This window comes from Rhinopithecus roxellana, chromosome 16 (genome assembly GCF_007565055.1).
Source record: "Rhinopithecus roxellana isolate Shanxi Qingling chromosome 16, ASM756505v1, whole genome shotgun sequence".
NCBI classification, from domain to species: Eukaryota; Metazoa; Chordata; class Mammalia; order Primates; family Cercopithecidae; genus Rhinopithecus; species Rhinopithecus roxellana.
This window is the reverse complement of record NC_044564.1, coordinates 18658220-18677913: the sequence shown is the minus strand read 5'-3', so window position 1 is coordinate 18677913 and position 19694 is coordinate 18658220.

The following is a 19694-nucleotide window of genomic DNA, read 5'->3' as shown; positions in this document are numbered from 1 at the left end:
AGTTCAAGCGATTCTCCTGCCTCAGCCTCCCGAGTAGCTGGGATTACAGGTGTCCACCACCACGCCCGGCTAATTTTTGTATTTTTAGTAGAGACGGGGTTTCTCCATGTTGGTCAGGCTGGTCTCAAACTCCCAACCTCAGGTGATCTACCTGCCTTGGCCTCCCAAAATGCTGAGATTACAGGTGTGAGTCACTGCACCTGGCCAGACTCCTTATTTTTACTGAGTGAGGCCTAGGAGGTAAAGGGCCTACCTAAAGTCACACAGCTAGTTCTGGAGCAGAATCCCTAGCCTCAACTCCCTCCCTGGTGCCTGGTCTGACACGGGGCTCCTAGAGTCTTGGGGCCTGGTCCTCGCTGACCCCTCTAGTCTTTTCTATGCCTTCCCTTCCCCTAGAGCTGCCTGAAATGCTCCACAGCCTGATCTCTGGGTCTGCTCTGAGATCCTAGTTGGTAAGATCCTCGTTACCAACAGTGCAGCTGGACTGAGGGGCCTCCCCTGCGTCTCTGTTCTCTCCTTTCTCCCCAGTACATGCGGTCGGCCAGGGCACATGAACTGGACGCTGTAGTGTGCCACACAGAAGTGCAAGCCACCCTGCCACCCAGAAGGCCTCGTGGAAGCCCCAGACCAGCAGCAGGGAAAAGTTGGCAGGATATTACCAAGTACCCAGGCTGCCAGTGCAGAAGTGGGGGACAGCCTGACCCATAGAGCCCCAGAGAGTTTGGCTCAAACCCTACCTTTCTCACTAGCTGGGGGACCTTGGGTATGTTACCTAAACTCCCAGCCTCACCTTCCCCATCTGTAAAATGGGAGTAAGAACACATCTACCAGGGGCAGGTAAAACATCGAGAGCCCGGGCACAGAGCCCAGCAGTGGGAATGGGCTGAGGCTGCTGGGTGGACCCGACGGGACAGGGCTGCCCTGGGTGTCTGAACCAACTCCCCTCCTTCAAGACCCGACAGCCCCTCCCCACCACAACTTCCACTCTTTCTTCCTGTCAGTTCCCAGGCTGGTCTGGGTTCTGAACACACTTGGGGCCCTGGGGCTCTAAGGAGGTGGGGCATAGAACCTAGAACCTTTGGGGAGGACCACAAAGTTCTGAAAACATCCTTCTTGCAGAGGGCAGGGCAGGCCTTGGGATGGGGGCCCACAGGCCACACACATGAAATGCCAGTCTATGACAAAGCATGTTTGTAGGCCAGGCACATTGGCTCATGCCTACAATCCCAGCGCTCTGGGAGGCCAAGGCAGTAGGATGGCTTGAGGCCAGGAGTTTGAGACCAGCCTGGGCAACATAGCGAGACCCCTGTTTCTACAAAAAAATTAAAAAGGGTGAGTTTGTTGTTGCACAGGGAAATGTGTGTGTGTGTGTGTGTGTGTGTGTGCGCGCGTGTGTGTGTGTGATGTGCTTGCCCAGCATAGGGGGCTGGGGACAGAGAGTAGTCCTGCAGCTGTCCCCAGCCCTGGGAGAGCTCCGCAGGCCGGGCTTGTTCCCTGCATGGGAGGCAGCCAGAGGATCTGGATTTGAGAGCAAGACTGCAGCAGGATTAGAGCTGGGAGCTTCAAACAGAACCAGCCTGGCAGCAGGCCTGGAGCCGGGGCTTAAAGGGGCTGCTGAAATTATAAATAGCCACCTTCCCTGTGACTCCCCAGCCCCTCCTGGAGAGGGCCCTCCCACCAGCCCCTTCATCAGCCTCCACTCCAGCCCCCAGCCCGCTTGGGAGGGAGGGAGGGGCGGGGCTGGGAGGTGTGCTGGTCAGAAGGCTGAGCAGACCTGCATGTTGGTTACAAACACCTGGTTTTGAGTTGCAGGAAGCATCCAGAGACCCTTCCAGCTGCTGACCCTGCAGACGCTGCCTGAGGACTCCTCCATCACTAACAACCACGCCACCCCAGCTCATGTGTCAGGCATATAGAAGGCTTAAGAGGAGGTGTTGGCACGGGTCTAGCCAAGCAACCCTGCATCCATCTGGCCTGTCCTGGACTCAGTTCCCCACCCCAGGAGGAGAGGAGAGGGACTGGGAGGAGCGATCAAAGGGGTATTTTGGGTTCTCCCACCTGAAGCCGGGACCTGTGCAGGGTCAGGCACTGAGCTAGGAGCTGCCAAGGATGGGTTCAGCACAAGCCCCGCTCAGAAAAAAACGGCCTGGGCGAGCAGATGCTGCCGAGCTCCCCGCCCCATCCCTTCCGTGCCCACCGGCCACTTCCCCTCTCAGTAGCTTCCGTTTCCCATCCGTGAGGTGGAGGGGTGGGCAGGGACCACCAGGCCACCAGGAAGGACTGCCAGCCCCGCAGGCAGGTGCTGCCACAGCCCCACTGCGCAGAGGGGACCCCGAGGCTCGGCGCTGTGCAGGGGCTTCCGGGCTTGGGGCCACATGGCCAGGAAGAGGCCCAGCAGGGATTAGAACTCAGCTCTTTCCACACCCTGAGCGCTCAACCCCAGCCGCTCTGGGGGCCTGTGATTGATGTATTGACTCGCCGATTGATTAACTGATTGGCTGATTATCTGCCCGCCCCTCCTCCGGGCCGGCCTCCCAGGGAGCCCCCGCCCGCCCCCACGGCCGGGTCCAAGTGCTTCGGAAGCCTAACCCAGCGCCCCCAACCCGCGGCCAGGACGAGGGGGCGGGGAAGGGGCGGGGCTTAACCCAATCCCCGCGCCGCCCAGCCGACCGGCCGTTGCCAGGGAAACGACCCCTCCCCCCGACCCAGGAGCCTACGGGGGCTCTTGCCGCCCCCGGACCCTCTGGAGGGAGCTGGGGTCCTCGGGTGGAGAGGCGGGGGCCCGCGGGGCTAGTGGGAGGACACAGATGGAGAGATGGGCGAGACAGCGAGAGAGAAACCCACGTTGTGGGGAGACTCAAAAATCGCCCCCGTCCCGCCACCAAGAGAGACAGAGACGCACTCAGGGGAGAGACCGAGGGAGAGACACAGGCCAGAGAAAGGAAGGAGAGGACCTGGGGGAGACAGAGACCGCCCGAGGGGGAAGGGACGGCAGAAGGAAGGCGGGGAGGGGAAGAGGGGTCGGAGTGGGAGCGGGAGAGGAAGGACCTGCGCCCCGAGGGCCCCAGAGAGAAAAGACCAGGGCCAGCAAGGGGGAGCTGGGAGGGACAAACTTGTAAAAATAAATATTTATAAATTGAGAGTTTCCCAATTCTTTTTGCATTTCCATAGTAAATTATGTATCTCCTATCTGCTTAGGGAGCCGCCGAGGCGGGGGCGGGGGGTTCCTTTCTGTGCTCCCCTCATTTTCCTCCCCATCCTCCTCCCCTACCCCTTTCCTCACCCCCTCCACCCCACGTCCTCCCTAGCCTCCTCTTCCCCTCTCATCTCCCTCTTTAATCCTCTCCTCCTGCCCCTTCTTCCCTCCTACCCTCTTCTCCCCTTACCCCAGCCCCCTCTTCCCCCCTTACCCCAGCCCCCTCTTCCGCCCTTACCCCAGCCTCCTCTTTCCCTCCTCCTCCGCCCTCTTCTGCCCCCTCTTCCCCCTTCCTTTTCCTCCCCCTTCTCCATCCTCCTAATTCATCCTCTGCCATCCCCCTCCCCCCTTTCCTCCTCCTGCTTCCCCTCTCCTCCGCCTCCCCAGGTTGGAGCTGGGCACAAGGCAGGCAGCAGGGGCCGCCCCCACCCGGAGGTGCCCCCACCCAGAGGTGACCAGCTCCCCACTCCCAGTACTTTCCCTTCCTTAAATAAGAATAATCACACGAGTCAGCGAGTCTAGGATTTAAAAAACGCTGTTGTCGCTGGCAGTTTGGCACCCCCAACCGGGACCACGGAAATCTTCCTCCAGAGGACTGGGGACGCTGGGGTTGCGGGAAAGGCGGGGCTGAGGAGGAGCAGGAGAGGACTGAAGTCTCAGGAAGGCCTGGCCTGGAGGCTGAGGCCACCTCGGCTTCCCAGGGGGCCTGGACAAGCCCCTCAGCTGGCAGAGTCTCGGTTTCCCCCTCTGTGGGATGGGGCAGGGTGGGCTCCCTGCTCTCTAGGGCCAAATTTGCTCTGTTTGGGCATCTTTGCCAGAGTTTGGGAGGCTTCCAGACCCCTCTGACAGTCCCCACAGTGCCTCAGACACAAAGGAGGAGCTGAGGAAGAAATATTCATGTATACATACGTATATATGCAAGGATGCCGCCGGGGTTCCTGAAACTGGTGTGAGGAGATGGGGGAAAGCGAGCCCCGTCCCCAGTCATAGCCTGCCAGGTCGAGGGGCCACACCCACTCGCAGTCTGTGGCTTGGCTTCCAGGAGCCTCAGTTTCCTTATCTGCAAACTGGGCCCGGTGAGGCCTCCCTCCCCTTGACTGAGGACCAGGATCCTGGCCCCTGCAAACTGCCACGCCCTGTACATAGGATAGCTTGAGCCCAGGAGGTCGAGGCTATAGAAAGGCGAGATTGTGTCACTGCACTCCAGCCCTGAGTGACAGAGGGAGACCCTGTCTCAAAAAAAAAAAAAAAAAAAAAAAAGAATGGCAAGCACCACTGATCAGGTACTGACTGGCACCAGGGGCGGTGCGTGGGGCCTGACAGCTCCTCCTGTCCTCTCCACACCCGGCTCCGATCCAGGGCCCTAGGGTTGCCCCATACAGCAGAGGCTCAGAAGGAGGGCTTGCCCCAGGTCAAGTGGCCAGACAGCACTGAGCAGGGCTCTGGCCAGGTCTGGCCTGTGCCACAGGGAGGGGCGTCTTCCTACCCTATGGGAAGGGGGAAAGGTGGGCCTCCTGGCTTAGCGACCTCAGGCCCTGCAGGACCCTCAGAAGCACCTGAGATGAGGAGTGGCTTTCTTCTAAGCCAGCGCAGTGAGGAATGCATTGGAAAATGACTCCCCTTACCCCACACCCCCCTTTTATCTGCTGCCAGCACTGCCTGTGGCCAGGGGGTTTTCCAACTGTTTCATAGACCCTAGGGGGCATCTGGTGGGGAATGGAGAGGGCCAGGTGGGGTCTCAAAGCCCCTACCCTGGCATCCTTCTGTATTGATCACTTAGGTCAGATTCATTTCAAGAAGAAAAAAGAATAAGATTGCGATGGGAAGGCGGGCGTGAAATATAGCTTGGACCCCACTGGTGTCAAGACTTAGGAGCCCCTGGGATGAGAACTGTGGCTTCCTGAAGTCCCTCAGCTTCTGTAACTCAGCTCTTCCCAGGCCACCACCCCCAGGGCAAGCAGACAGAACAAAGCAGTGCTGCCAGGCAAGGAAGCCTGGGCATCGAGTTCTGTCTTTCATCCAAGCCCGCCACGTGGGCACTACTGTGCCTGTAGGGTGGATGAGGAAATGGGGGCTCAGAGACCTTAAGTGACTTGCCCAAGGTCACACAGCCAGTATGAGACTCAACTAGGACACCCTCCAGTCTGTCTGATTCCAAAACCCAAGCTTCTGCACCACCTACCCTCCCCTGAAGAAGCCACAGAATCACCCTGACGGGGTCACAGGCTCTTGCCCTCTTCCTGCTCTTGTTTCATGTCATGCTGTCCCCAGGGTTTCTTCGGGCACCAGGAAGACTCACAAATGCTCAGGAGCAGGTCTGAGGAACAACTAACGGAGGCTACCCTGGTGCCACGCAGGGCAAAGCTGCCCCTGCCGTGGAAACTGCCACACCCTCCACCACTCACCCCCGCCACCCCTCACTGGGCATGACAGCAACATCTGCCACTATCCAGTGGATACTGTCCCACTTTGCCAGAGCCCTGTGCCTCCAAGAGGCCCCAGAGCAGGGCTGCATGGGTTCCAAGTGCCTGTTGTCCTTACAGAAATGTCTACACCTGCGTCCAATTTGGTCCTAGAGCCTCCACCACCACACTGCCACCTGGGTCATGCCTCCTCCCTGAGAAGCAAGGCCAGGCACTTTCTTCCCTGCAGGCGAAGGTCCTCCCAGGAAGCTCCTGACGTCCCAGGGGTGGACTAACCATCTACATCACCAGAGAGGCCCAGACAAATGGGGCCACCCAAGCTGGGGCCTGCTCTGCTCTTAGAAAAAGTCAAGTGTTGCTGATGGGGGTGGGGGGTGGAGATAGAACCACAAAGCAGACAGAGGCCAGCGTGGCTTTGTGTGAACTCAACACACAAACAGGTGTCTGGAAGGTAGGGGAATGGAACCTTGGGGAGTAAATGGAACTTTCTTTGGGAATGGGAGAATCATTAGCACCTGCTTAGCGGGCACCAAGCCCTGCTCCCCGGAGATGGAGCGGTGGCTTTCAACCTGGCAGTGGCAGGAGGGGTGCTGGGGGGCTGTTTGTTTACACCCTGGGAGGGGAGGGAATGGAGATTTTTCAGGCCTTCAGATCCACTCCAGTGACTTACACACCCCCACCTTCAGCAAGAAAGGGAGAGATTTTCATTGTCATTAGAGGGGGTGGGGAGAAATGTGTACACTCTGCATAAGGACGTGCACCTAGACATTAACCAGAGTCATCTCCGGGTGAGGCATGTTGACGACTTTTACCTTCTTTCTTGTAGTTTCCAGTGTTGCTTGAACTCATCAATTTATGGTACAATAAGGGTGTATTGTTTTTTCAGAAACAATAGCAACATTGCCCAACCAAGAAAGATTTTTTTTTCTTTTTTTTTTTTGAGCTGGAGTCTCACTCTGTTGCCCAGGCTGGAGCTCTGTGGCGCAACCTCAGCTCACTGCAACCTCCGCCTCTCAGGTTCAAGCAATTCCCTGCCTCAGCCTCCCAAGTAGCTGGGATTACAGGCACCTGCCACCACACCAGGCTAATTTTTGTATTTTTAGTAGAGATGGGGTTTCACCATCTTGGCCAGGCTGGTCTTGAAATCCTGACCTCGTGATCCACCTGCCTCAGTGTTGGGATTACAGGTGTGTGAGCCACCGTGCCCGGCTGAAGATTTTAAAATCAAGACAAAAATTGTATAAATACCAACATGCTCTTGCAGAAAGATGAGGCAGATGTGAAAATCACAAAAGAAAAACATGCAGGCGGTGGTTGTGCAACCAGAGCAGCCAAGAGCTAGACCCAGTGGAGTCTCCAGAAGCGGCGGTGAGTTTCTGAAACTTGTGGAGAGCAAGCTCTGGGGAACACAAGTGCCTCTGGGAGATGCCAGTCAAGAAGGGACCCCTGAGGATCACAGCAGGGGGCTGGGATCTCCGAACCCAAGAGGACTCAGGCCTGACTAGGAACTGGGGGATCACATGCTGCTTGCTGGGCAGCTGGGGACCAATGACTCACCCTCCCTAGAGCACGGTGCTGTCTGTATACCGGGGATGGCACAGCTACCAGTATTAGTACTGGGATCAGAGAGTTCAGTTGGGCAGGGCAGTCCCTGTTTCTGCTTCTCCTCCCCAGTGTCCCATCTGAAAACCCCTGGGACAGAAAACTCACCCTGGTCTCTGGGACTCCAGCTCGGGTTCCATCAGTAGCTCTTCTCGTGACAGGGAGGCAGCACCTGCCTCCTGGAAAGCCATCAGGTTGCTAAATACATCCACCCTTTGACCAAGCGATTCCATTTTTAGGAATTTATACCACAAACACATTCATATGGCAACAAGGGGAGATGCAGAAAGAAACTCACTGTATCCGTGTTTTTAATATCAGAACTTTGGAAATGCCTTAAACACCCATCCAGGGGAACTGACGATTAACGTGAAGAGTGCACAGTGGAAGATGATTCGCTATTAAAAATTCCTTCCTAGGGCTGGGTGTGGTGGCTCACACCTATAATCCCTGCACTTTGGGAGGCCAAGGCAGGTGGATCACTTGAGGTCAAGAGTTCAAGACCAGCCTGGCCAACATGGCAAAACATGGTCTCTACAATAATAATCAACAATAATAATAATAATAATATATATATATGCACACACACACCAAAAAAAAATTAGCTGGGGGTGGTGGTGCACGTCTACATACAAGCTACTTGGGAGGTTGAGGCAGGGGAATCACTTGAACCCGGGAGGCGGAGGCTGCAGTGAGCTGAGATTGCACCACTGCACTCCAGCCTGGGTGACAGAGAGAGACTCTTGTCTCCAAAAAAATAAAAGAACTGCCTGGACACATAGCAGACTTTGCTGAATGTGATACAAACTGACCGTTCTAAGGCGCTCAGATGTGGGGTTCATTTGTTACCGCAGCAGAGGGAGCCCTGCTGACCAATACAGCTGCACACCCAGGCACCGGTGAAGCCTGGCCCAGCACCTGAGGGGACTCTTGGAAAACCACATTCCAGTTCAGGAGATGCTGAGAGACCTTGGCAAGTCCTTTGACTCTTCCAGGCCCCTGTTTCCCCATGTGGATGGTGAGGTAAGGTATTTTTTTCTCCTCTGACCAAGGCCTGTGCTGCTTAAATCCCAAACCCCAAAGGCTCAAGGAAGACCTGCCAGTCCTAGGGGTGGCTCGGTGCTCACTGCACATTGGCCGCTAGGCAGAGCACCTTGGAGGCACCATGGACCCTCACAGTGGCTCCAGGAAGGAGGTGCCATCACGATCCCATTTCCCCATGAGGAGACTGAGCCTCAGAGAGGCAAGGTTACTTGTCCAGGAACACTGGCATCTGAGAGTCTTGACTGCTCTAATGCCAATTACCATCTGGTATTTTTATTTCTCACAAAAGCAAGTAACTTAAGGCCAGGAGTTGGTTCACACCTGTAATCCCAGCACTTTGGGAGGCCTAGACAGGAGAATGGCTTGAGGCCAGGAGTTCTAGACCAGCCTGAGCAACATAGTAAGACCCTATGTCCACAAAAAAAGTGAAAAACTAGCTGGATGTGGTAGCTACTCCGGAGGCTGAGGTAGGAGGATTGCTTGAGCCCAGGAGTTCAAGGCTGCAGTGAGCTGCAGTCATTTCACAACACTTCAGCCTGAGTGACAGAGGGAGACCCTGTCTCGAAAAAGAAAAATGAAAAAAAAAAAAAAAACTTAAAAGAAAGCCAACTGTCAATAACATAAGAGAACTGGGAATAAAAAGTTTTTAAAATACACATAAAATGTGCCATCTTAACCATTTTTAAGTGTATAGTTCAGTAGTGTTAAATACATTCACGCTATTGTGCAACCATCACCACCATCCACCCACAGAACTCTTTTCATCCTGTAAAACTTAAACTCTGTACCCGTGAAATACTAACTCCTCCTTCCTGGACATCACCATTCCACTCTCTCTCTCTACGAATGTGACTTCTTTAGAGCCTCCCATAAGTGGAATCCTATTGTATCTGTCCTTTTGTGACAGGCTATTTTACTTAGCACAATGTCTTCAAGGTTCATCCATGTTACAGCGTGTGTCAGAATTTCCTTTTTATGGCTAAATAATATTCCATTGTACATACGTATCAAATTTTGTTTATTCCTGCATTCAAGGACACTTCAGTTGCTTCTACCTTCTGGCTATTGTGAGTGATGTTGCTATGAAGACGGGAGCATGAATATGTCTTCGAGGCCTTGCTTTCAATGCGTTTGGGTGCATACCCAGAAGTGGAAATGCTAGATCATATGGTAATTCTATTTTTAATTTTTTTGAGGAACTGCCATGCTGTTTTCCACAGCGGCTGCGCCATTTTCATTCCCACCAACAATGCTCGAGAGATCCAGTTTATCTACCTCCTCCCCGCCAGCCCTTGTTCTTTCTGATTCCTGATGGTAGCCATGCTCATGGGTGGAAGGGACATCTCATCCAGGTTTTCATCTGCATTTCCCTAATGATTAATGAGGAGATAAGAGCTTTTTCTTTTCTCTTTTCTTTTTCTTTTCTTTTCTTTTTTTTTTTTTTGAGACAGAGTCTTACTGTGTCGCCCAGGCTGGAGTGCAGTGGCACAATCTTGGTTCACTGCAACCTCCGTCTCCCAGCGATTCTCCTGCCTCAGCCTCCTGAGTAGTGGGATTACAGATGCATGCCACCACACCTGACTAGTTTTTGTATTTTGGGTAGAGATGGGGTTTCACCTTGTTGACTAGGCTGGTCTTGAACTCCTGACCTCAAGTGATCTGCCTGCCTTGGCCTCCCAAAGTGCTGGAATTACAGTCATGAGCCACCTCGCTCGGCCTGATAAGGGTTTTTTCAAGGCCGCTGGTGGATCTACAGCAGTGCAGTCACCTGGTTCTGCTTCCGCAGGAGGAAATGAAGAAATGAAGGTCCAGTGCCACCCGGGGATGTTGTGGGAGTCCTCGACCCCCAAACAAGCTAGTGTGGCTGAGGCTGCAGCGTGACCTGTGCCCCAGTGAACAGGCTGGGGGCCCAACTTCTCCGGAACCTCAGCCTCCGCTGATGTTGCAACCTCTACTTCCCCTGCTGGACCTCAGCAGGAACTGAGCTGGGCTTTTCCAGCTCCAGCCAATCCTGTGACCTGCAATCCCACCCAGCCTCAGAGCGGAGAGGAGTCAGCACCACAGGGAGGCAGGTGACAGGGTCATCTGCATGTCCCTCAGCTTCCGCATCCAGACAAAGGGCAGCTCTGTGTACAGTGTGTACAGGACATGCAGGACGAGCGTGTGGACTGTGTGGCCAGACAGATGCGATCTGAATCCCATTTCTGCCATTCGCCAGTGGTGTGACCTGGATAAGTCACTTCACCTCCCCAGCCCTCACTTCGATCTGTGAAATGGTGCTTGGCACGTGGTAAGAACTCAGTGCCTCCTACGATTATCAACACCATCCTTCTCCTCATCACCATCAATATCCACCAGGATGACCAGGTCACGCCTGTGTCCAACCATCCATGGCTCCCACTGCTTGCCAGAGAGAGCCCATCACACTCTCATGGCTGCTGGCCACCGCCCGGACTGACCTCTACCTACATCTCCATCCTCCTCTCCCTCTCGCTCATCACATTCGGGGCTGCCCTCCTGTCCCTCAAACTCGAAGTTCTCCCTCCAGCCACGGAGCCTTTGCATATGCTGTTCCCTGCCTGGAATGTGCTCCCCGACCCCATCCCGCTCCCTCGCTTCATCATTTACCTCCTAAAAGGCCTCTGAACTGTGGAATTATTGGAAGATTGTCGGTCTCCCTATGTTGCTCTGTGAGGCCAGGATCATGCCTGTTTTGCTTCCCACTAAAGACAAGGTTGGTCCAGGTGCCCCCCAAGTATTAGCCAAATGGAAGTATTCCTTCCCAGAAAAACCTTGATTTTGGAAACTCAGGTTCCTTCCACAAAAACAAGCTATTCCCCACATAACTAAATAAGTTTTAACTTTCATACCTTTGGAAGGTTTTTTTCCCTTCATTAAATGAACCAACCTGAGAAAGCCCTCAGCTACATCCTGTGTCTTCATTTTTCAGCTCAGAAAAACATGGTCACTGAATTTGGAGTGGCTGCTCCTAACGCCTGCTGCACCTCCTCCCAGACCAGCCTCTGGCTGCCCCTTCCTCAGGACTCAAGGGAGGTTTCGGGCTGCTCTCTGGGTGACCCCTTGCTTGGGAATAAACACCAACCCTGAGGGACGGAGGACTGAGGGGGAGGTGCAGATGCGTTTCAGTCCCAACAACAAGGTCTTTGAGAGTCACAGTGAACCTGCTCAGCGTCAGGGCCTGACCCAGCCAGGCGACACTCAGCACCACAGCCAGCTGGGAAGCGAGGGTGTGGACCCCAGGAGGACCATGGGCAGGAGGCCCGGCAAGACTGTGTGGCCCAAACCCATGCCTGCATCCATCCTTCCATCCTTTTTTTTTTTTTTTGGAGATGAGTCTTGCTCTGTTGCCCCCAAGCTGGAGTGCAGTGGCATGATCTTGGCTCACCGCAACCTCTGTCTCCCAAGTGCAAGTGATTCTCCTGCCTCAGCCTCCCGAGCAACTGGGGTTACAGGCGTGTGCCACTGCACCCAGCTAATTTTTTTTTTTTAAAGTAGAGACGGGGTTTCATTACTAAACCTGTTGGGCAGGCTGGTCCTGAACTCCTGACCTCAGGTGCTCTGCCCGCCTCAGCCTCCCAGAGTGCTGGGAGCTCAGGTATAAGTCACCACACCTGGCCTCCTTGCTTATTTATTTCAACAGTTATTTAGTGAGCACCTACTATGTGCTCAACCCAGTTTGGGGCAAGCCTAGTGAAGACCCCAGGTCCCACCCTCCTGACCAAGCAATTTACACAAACCCAGTACTTACTTCTGGGGAGGAGACCTAGGGCTCTGCATTCGTCCCCAGGCTCACCACCCAGTGCATTCTCTGGACCCAGGGTCTCTGGGTAGGGGCTGGCTCTACGGGATGCTTCAGAGGGCCCCATGGGGAGGGTGTATTCAGAGAGGGTTAGTGCACGCGTCCATTCCAGATGGTCCTCAGGGAAAAAACTTTCTCTACATGGTCATGCGAGCAGCTCCAGGCAGCAGTCACCCATCAGCATCACTGTTGTTACTGTGGTTGGGGCCAGCTCAGGCAGGGTGACACCAAGACAAAGCCTGCAGGAAGGATGGGCTATCCCCAAACACAGGTGAGTCGAGGGAGGACTTAGGGTCACCGTCGGCTGGGCTTCATGGACACCAAGGGTGAGCCCTGGGTTGAATGAGCCATGCCACACCACAGCGAGGACCAGGAAACCTCCCCTGGGCCTGTGGGCGGGGGTCCCAGATGGGCACCTGCTATTTGGGTTCTCACAGGGATCGCCTTCCTGGGGGTGACGGCAGCCAAACAAAGTACACAGCTAGGTGGCCGCGAGGGGAAGGCCCAGGTGCCTGGGAGCCTGGGTCAGGAAGAGGGGTGGGAGGCAGGTGGGCCAGGGCTGGGGAATGCTGCAGGGAGGGAAGGAGCAGTGAGGACGACCGCGACATGCCAGGAAGTCTGGCTTCTGGGGCCCAGCACCTGGAAAATCTTGAAAGAGAGGAAGAGAAGCAGGTGTGAGGCCAGAGGGGACCCCAGGGCCACTGTGGGGACATGGGTTCTGGGAGGTGCCGGCCTGAGGGGTCATCCTGTCTGCCATGCCCGGGGAGACTTGGGTGGGCAGAGAGAGGTGGTGACATTCTCCACAGGCTTCCAAGGGAGAGCCCCCTGAGGGACTGGAGAGCCCAGAGGACTGCAGAGACTAGAGAGATGAGGCCAGGAAGACGCCGAGGCCTGGGCCAGGGAAGCCAGAAGGGCCTTCAGTGCTAGTCCCTGCAGCTCCTTCTAAGTCATATCTGCCAGGGGAGCTCAGAAATGCCTGTCACAGAGCCTTGGTTCATGTGCCCCTCCCAACCTTCCTGGCAAGTCCAGGCGCACACATCCCTGTCCACAAACACACCCTCCCTCACACACACACAACTCACACGCACACCAACTCATACGCACACCAATTCACACATACACAACTCATGCACCAACTAACATACACACCAACTCACACGCTCACAACTCACATGCACACCAACTCACATACACACCAATGCACACATATGCAACTCACACATCAACTCACATACACACCAGCTCACAAGCCAACTCACACACCAACTCACACACCAACTCACATGCACACCAACTCACACATACACAACTCACACGCCAACTCACATGCCAACTCACACACCAACTCACATACACATCAATTCACATATACCAATTCACATGCATATCAACTCACACATACACAAGCCACTCACACACCAACACACATCAATTCATGCATACACAACTCACACTAACACACACCAACTCACCAACTCACACACACACCAACTCACACATACACAACTCACACACATACCAACTTACATGCACACCAACTTGCACACCAACTCATGCATACACAACTCACACCAACTCATATACACGCCAACTCACACGCCAACTCACACACGGACTCTCACATACCAACTCACATGAACACCAACTCACACATACACAACTCACACGCCAACTCACACACCAACTCACATGTACACCAACACACACACACACAACTCACACACCAACTCACATACACACCAATTCACATACACCAACTCACACGGATATCAACTCACACATACACAAGCCACTCACACACCAACACACAACTCACGCATACACGACTCACACTAACACACACCAACTCACACACCAACTCACATGCACACCAACTCATACATACACAGCTCACACACATATCAACTTACGTGCACACCAACTTGCACACCAACTCATACACTACTCACACTAACTCATATACATGCCAACTCACATGCCAACTCACACACGGACTCACACACACCAACTCACATGAACACCAACTCACACATACACAACTCACACGCCAACTCACACACCAACTCACATGTACACCAACACACACACACACAACTCACACACCAACTCACATACACACCAATTCACATACACCAACTCACACGGATATCAACTCACACATACACAAGCCACTCACACACCAACACACATCAACTCACGCATACACAGCTCACATTAACACACACCAACTCACACCAACTCGCACGCACACCAACGCACACATACACAACTCACACCAACTCACACACACAACTTACATGCACACCAACTTGCACACCAACTCACACATACACAACTCACACACCAACACACATACACAACTGACACATCAACTCACACATACACAACTCACATCAACTCACACACCAACTCATATATACACAACTCACCAACTCACATGCACACCAACTCACACGCATACCAACTCACACATACACAAGTCACACAACACACACACCAACTCTCACATACACAACTCACACTAACACACACCAACTCACATGCACAGTAACTCACACCAACACACACCAACTCATACACAACTCACACTAATACACACCAACTCACATGCACACCAACACACACTAACTCAAATACACATCAAGTCACACACACCAACTCACACTCACACCCTCACACATACACAACTCACCAACTCACACACCCTCACCCCCAACACAACCTCACACATATACAACTCACACACACCAACTCACACCCACTTTCACACACACACCCTCACACACCCTCACTCACAACTCCCATGCACACATCCTCCCTCATACACAACGCACACACAGACCCACGCACACACCCTTGCCCCCACCCAACACAATCTCACACACACACAACTCACACACACCAACTCACATGCACACACCCTCACACACACCAATTCACACGCACACACCTCACCCCCAACACAACCTCACACACTCACACATACCAACTCACCCTCACCCCAACACAACCTCACACACACACAACTCACACACACCAACGCACATATACACATCCTCACTCACACACATTTACATACACCCCTGCTCACAGACACACACACTCTCTGGCTCTCTCACACACACACACACACCCTACCCCCACCAGGGCTCAAGGACCCCTCCAGTGTCCTCAGGGCATTGGCCCAGGGGGCGGCAGGGAGGGTGATTTCCCAAATAGCGGCCCCCAGAGCCCAGGTTCTGCCCCCAGAGCTCAAGTCCAGACACCAGAAGGACCTCCCTTCATCCTGAAGACATTTACATGAGGAGAGCCACTTCCCCGAGTGACTCAACATGCACAGATCTGGAGGGACACACGCACACGCAGAGGGCTTCTCTAGAGAGTTGTCTGCGCCCCTCACTTCCGGCCCAGGATTCCCAGGCTCCAGCCCAGCCCTAACAATCCAAGTCCTTCCCATCTATGCAAAGCTCAGGGTTGCCTCGGGCTTGTGGGAGCCTCCTGAAGCCATATCCTGTTCCCTCATTCCAGAGGCTTTCCCTGCCTAGAGGGGCAGCTCTGGGGCGGGAGGAGAGCGGGGAAGGCCCCAGCCTGGACCACAAGGAAGTGAAAGCCCTCAGGGAAATTCGCACTCCAGCTTCCTGCCAGACAACACACATTCATACATGCGCACTGGCACACACGTGTACACACCGACACGTCTGTACATACAGCCCCATACTCACCCTGACACGCAGGCACACACTGGTCAGAGGTGTTCCAACCAGAGCGACTCCATTTGAGTGAGGGCTGGAAAACGAGGCTGGGACCCGCTGGGCCACATTACCAGAAAGGTAAGTATTCCAAGCCTCTAGATGTTTACCGTTAAGGGAACAAACTAATAATGTTTACTAAAACAGACCCAGACTTAGGAGTGTCCAGATATCCCCATATCTGGAGAACAAAGGCATTCCTAATTTTGCTTTAAAGATAATATCGATTCTTGCAAAATATAGTAATTAAGAAAATTAATCCTTTACACAAACCCTTGTAGCAGAGCAAATCTCCCCCTATATACAAGCATGTAGCTAGGGTGGATGCGTTCCTCCCCTTACTTTCGGGAACGTTCGGGAACGTCCTACTCTGTCTGTGGAGGTAGCTGTCTTTTTACTGCTACCCTTTTTTTCTTTTTCTTTATTATTATTATTATTATTACTTTTTATTTGTGTGTGTGTGTGTGAGAGACGGATTCTTGCTCTGCCCAGGCTGGAGTGCAGTGGCATGAGCTCGGCTCACTGCAACCTCCGCCTCCCAGATTCAAGGGATTCTCCTGCCTCAGCTTCCCAAGTAGCTGAGACTACAAGCGTGTGCCACTACACCTAGCTATTTTTTTTTTTTTTTTTTTTTTTGTATTTTTAATAGAGACAGGGTTTCACTATATGTTGGCCAGGATGGTCTCAAACTCCTTACCTCAGATGATCCGTCCGCCTCGGCCACCCAGAGTGCTGGGATTACAGGCGTGAGCACACCGCGCCCAATCCCTTGTCCTTTCTTTATAAACTTGCTTTTGCTTTGCACTGTGGACTCATCCTGAATTCTTTCTTGCACGAGATCCAAGAACCCTCTCTTCGGGTCCGGATCAGGACCCCTGTCCTGTAACACACTAACACATACACACTGAAACTCACACATGCACTAATACACACTCCCCTACTCCCACTGGTGCACACACACCAGCACACTCACAATGACGTGCCACACCCAAGCACACACGGACACAGGCGCACACACACGGACACAGCGGTATGTAACTCTGGGTCTCCAGTGGGTCTCTCTTGAGACTGGGGCCTCCTCTCAGAAATGTTTCTGTCCCCAGCTGCCACGTGGCCTAAAATCCTGAGAAATTAGGAAGGATTCCTTTAAAACCAGCATCTCGGATTTTAGGCTTAAGCAATATTTGGAAAGTGTGAGGCTCAGACCCCCAGCTCGCTGGGCTGTGGGCCTGTGTCACCCAGCGCGCGTGGGGGGCAGGCAGGAGGAGGGGGCTGGCTCATGGTACGGGGCGAGTCCGGGCAGATTTGGGGCACAGGCAGGCACGCGGACGCCCCACCGCCGAGAGCCAGAGAGACAGCAGAGGGCCGTGGGGGTCAAAGACAGCGCTCTGGAGGGACCCAAGCCCCACCCACTCTCTCTGCAACCCTCCCCAAGGGACTTCACTCCCTCAAACCTCAGTTTCCCCATCTGCACAATGGGTGTGATCCCGAGACCCACCTCATGGGGTAAGGTGAAACTTAAATGACACCGTACCAATTAAGTTATAAGCCCTGGAAGCCCAAGAAAAGAAAGTGGTGGTGCGATGGGGAAAAAACCACCATCCCCGGCTTCCCGCGTGTAACGGGGCCGAAAATAACCAGCATTTTCCTTTTCTCTGCGGCTGAAGCCCACGCTTCCCAGAGGACTGGGCCTGCTTATCAGGAGCAGAGCGGCTCGCTCGGCTGTCTCCGCCAGAAGGTGACTGTGGGGGCCCCGCTCCCCTTCAGCCTCCAGCCCGACTCCCACCAGGAATACACCGGCTGCTCTCCCCCCGCCCCTTTCAGGTTTCCGCCCCACCCCCAGCCCACAAACAATTTTGCATATATTTAAATCTCCTCTGCGAGTTCCCCCTCCCCCGGAAAAAGACAGAAAGAAATTACAAAGGCCGTCATTTGTCTCCGTCCCCGCACCCCATCCATCAGGGCCCGGAGCCCGTCGCCTCGAATGAGGCGCGCGCCCGGGACGGCCGCTTTAATGGGGCGCCGCGTGTGACTGTGCAGCCGCGCGGCGGGCGCAGCCGGCCGGCATTTGCATACATATTAAACGGAGCAGTAAAAAATGCAGACATGCAAACCATTTGGACGGGCTCCTCGGCGTAAAGCCTGCCAGGAAATCAATCTTCTGGTTTCTTAAAGGCAGCCTGCTCGGGAGGAGGTGGCGATGCCACACAGCCCGCAGGCCGTGGGAGGGGGCCGTGGTCTGTCCATCTGCCTGCAGGAGCAGCCGTGGGGGTCCTTCCGGGCCATGGAGGAGCCACCCACTGGCTGCCAGGGGCCGGGGAGTGAGTGTGGTGGGTCCTGGCTCAGCCGGCTGTGTGCCCTGCTGTAAGAGGGGCCCCCTCTCTGAGTGCCCACCCCCGCCCCGTCGCTGAAGCTAATTCCTTTCCCTTTTGCTACTCTGGGGCTTAAGGAACTCACCCAAGAACACTGGGCCCCTCTATGCAGAGCCTGGATCTCTAAACCAGGTGCAGAGAAGGATGGTCAAGAACACAGGCTCTGGAAGCAGGCAGCCCGAGTTCAAAGTCAGGCTCCACTCCCCATGAGCTGTGTGATCTTGGGCAAATGCATCAACCTCACTGTTTCCCGTAAAAGGGGATCCATATGCCTCCCTCTTAGGTATGTTGTTGGATTGAAATAGGTCAGCCTTGTAAAGCACTTGGCTCATTGCCGGGCATGTAGTAAGTGCTCAATAAATAGTGGCAGAACAGTATGTAGGAGGGCCCTTGGTGTTATTGGTATGTTTTTCTGGGTGAATATCCCTCTTTATGTCTGCATGGTGTGGCAAGCCATTCCTCCCCAAGCCTCCTTACCTGTAAAATGGGGTGTTTTGATTTTCACGGGAACTGCTAGCTGTGTTCTAGAGGGCGCCGGGTCCCTGCTGTGTACTCCCACCACCCGCTGATTTCAGCCAGGTGTGGCCAAGCTGGCGCCTCTGAGGGCTGCCCACAGCCTGTCTTGGGCAAAGCCCAGGGCAGGGATGGGTGCATACCCCCAAACTGACCATTCATCTGTGGGGCCAGGAAAAGGCAACTGGCCCTGAGCCTAAGCCGAGTGAGATTGGGGCTTCTCTGAATTCTGAGGCACAGATAAGGAAACCGAGGCTCAGAGAGGTGTGGCAAAGCCAGGAAGCTTGAAGGTGGTGCTGCTGGGATTCAAGCCAGGTGTGCCTGACTGCAAGGCCACCTCCCCAGAGGTCCCCCGGAAAGGAAATACTGCCGGCAGAGGGAGGAGCTCATCCCACAGTGTCAAGGGACACAGTTTCCCCCCAAAGGAGGGGGGTGCTTGGGGAGAAAGAGTTGAGTTTTCTGTCTGAGCCCACGTGAATATGTGGTACTCATGAAGGTCCTTTTTTTTTTTTTTTTTTTTGAGACGGTGTTTTGCTCTTGTTACTCACGCTGGAGTGCAATGGCGTGATCTCAGCTCACTGCAACCTCCAACTCCTGGGTTCAAGCGATTCTCCTGCCTCAGCCTCCAGAATAGCTGGGATTACAGGCGCCCGCCACCATGCCCAGCTAATTTTTTTTGTATTTTTAGTAGAAACAGGGTTTCACTATGTTGGCCAAGCTGATCTCGAACTCCTGATCTCAGGTGATCCACTTACCTCAGCCTCCCAAAGTGCTGGGATTACAGGCATGAGCCACCGTGCCCGGTTCGGTCCTTCCTTGAAAAGACCGGAGGAAGAGGGGAGAGAGGGTTTTCCAGAACCAGCTCAAGTTTGGCCTTCATTCATTTACTTCATATTCCCAGAAGCGAGGAACAGAGGTGACCAAGGTCCCCAAGACCTGGCCGGGCAGTGGACAGTGCTGGGGAGTTAATGGCAG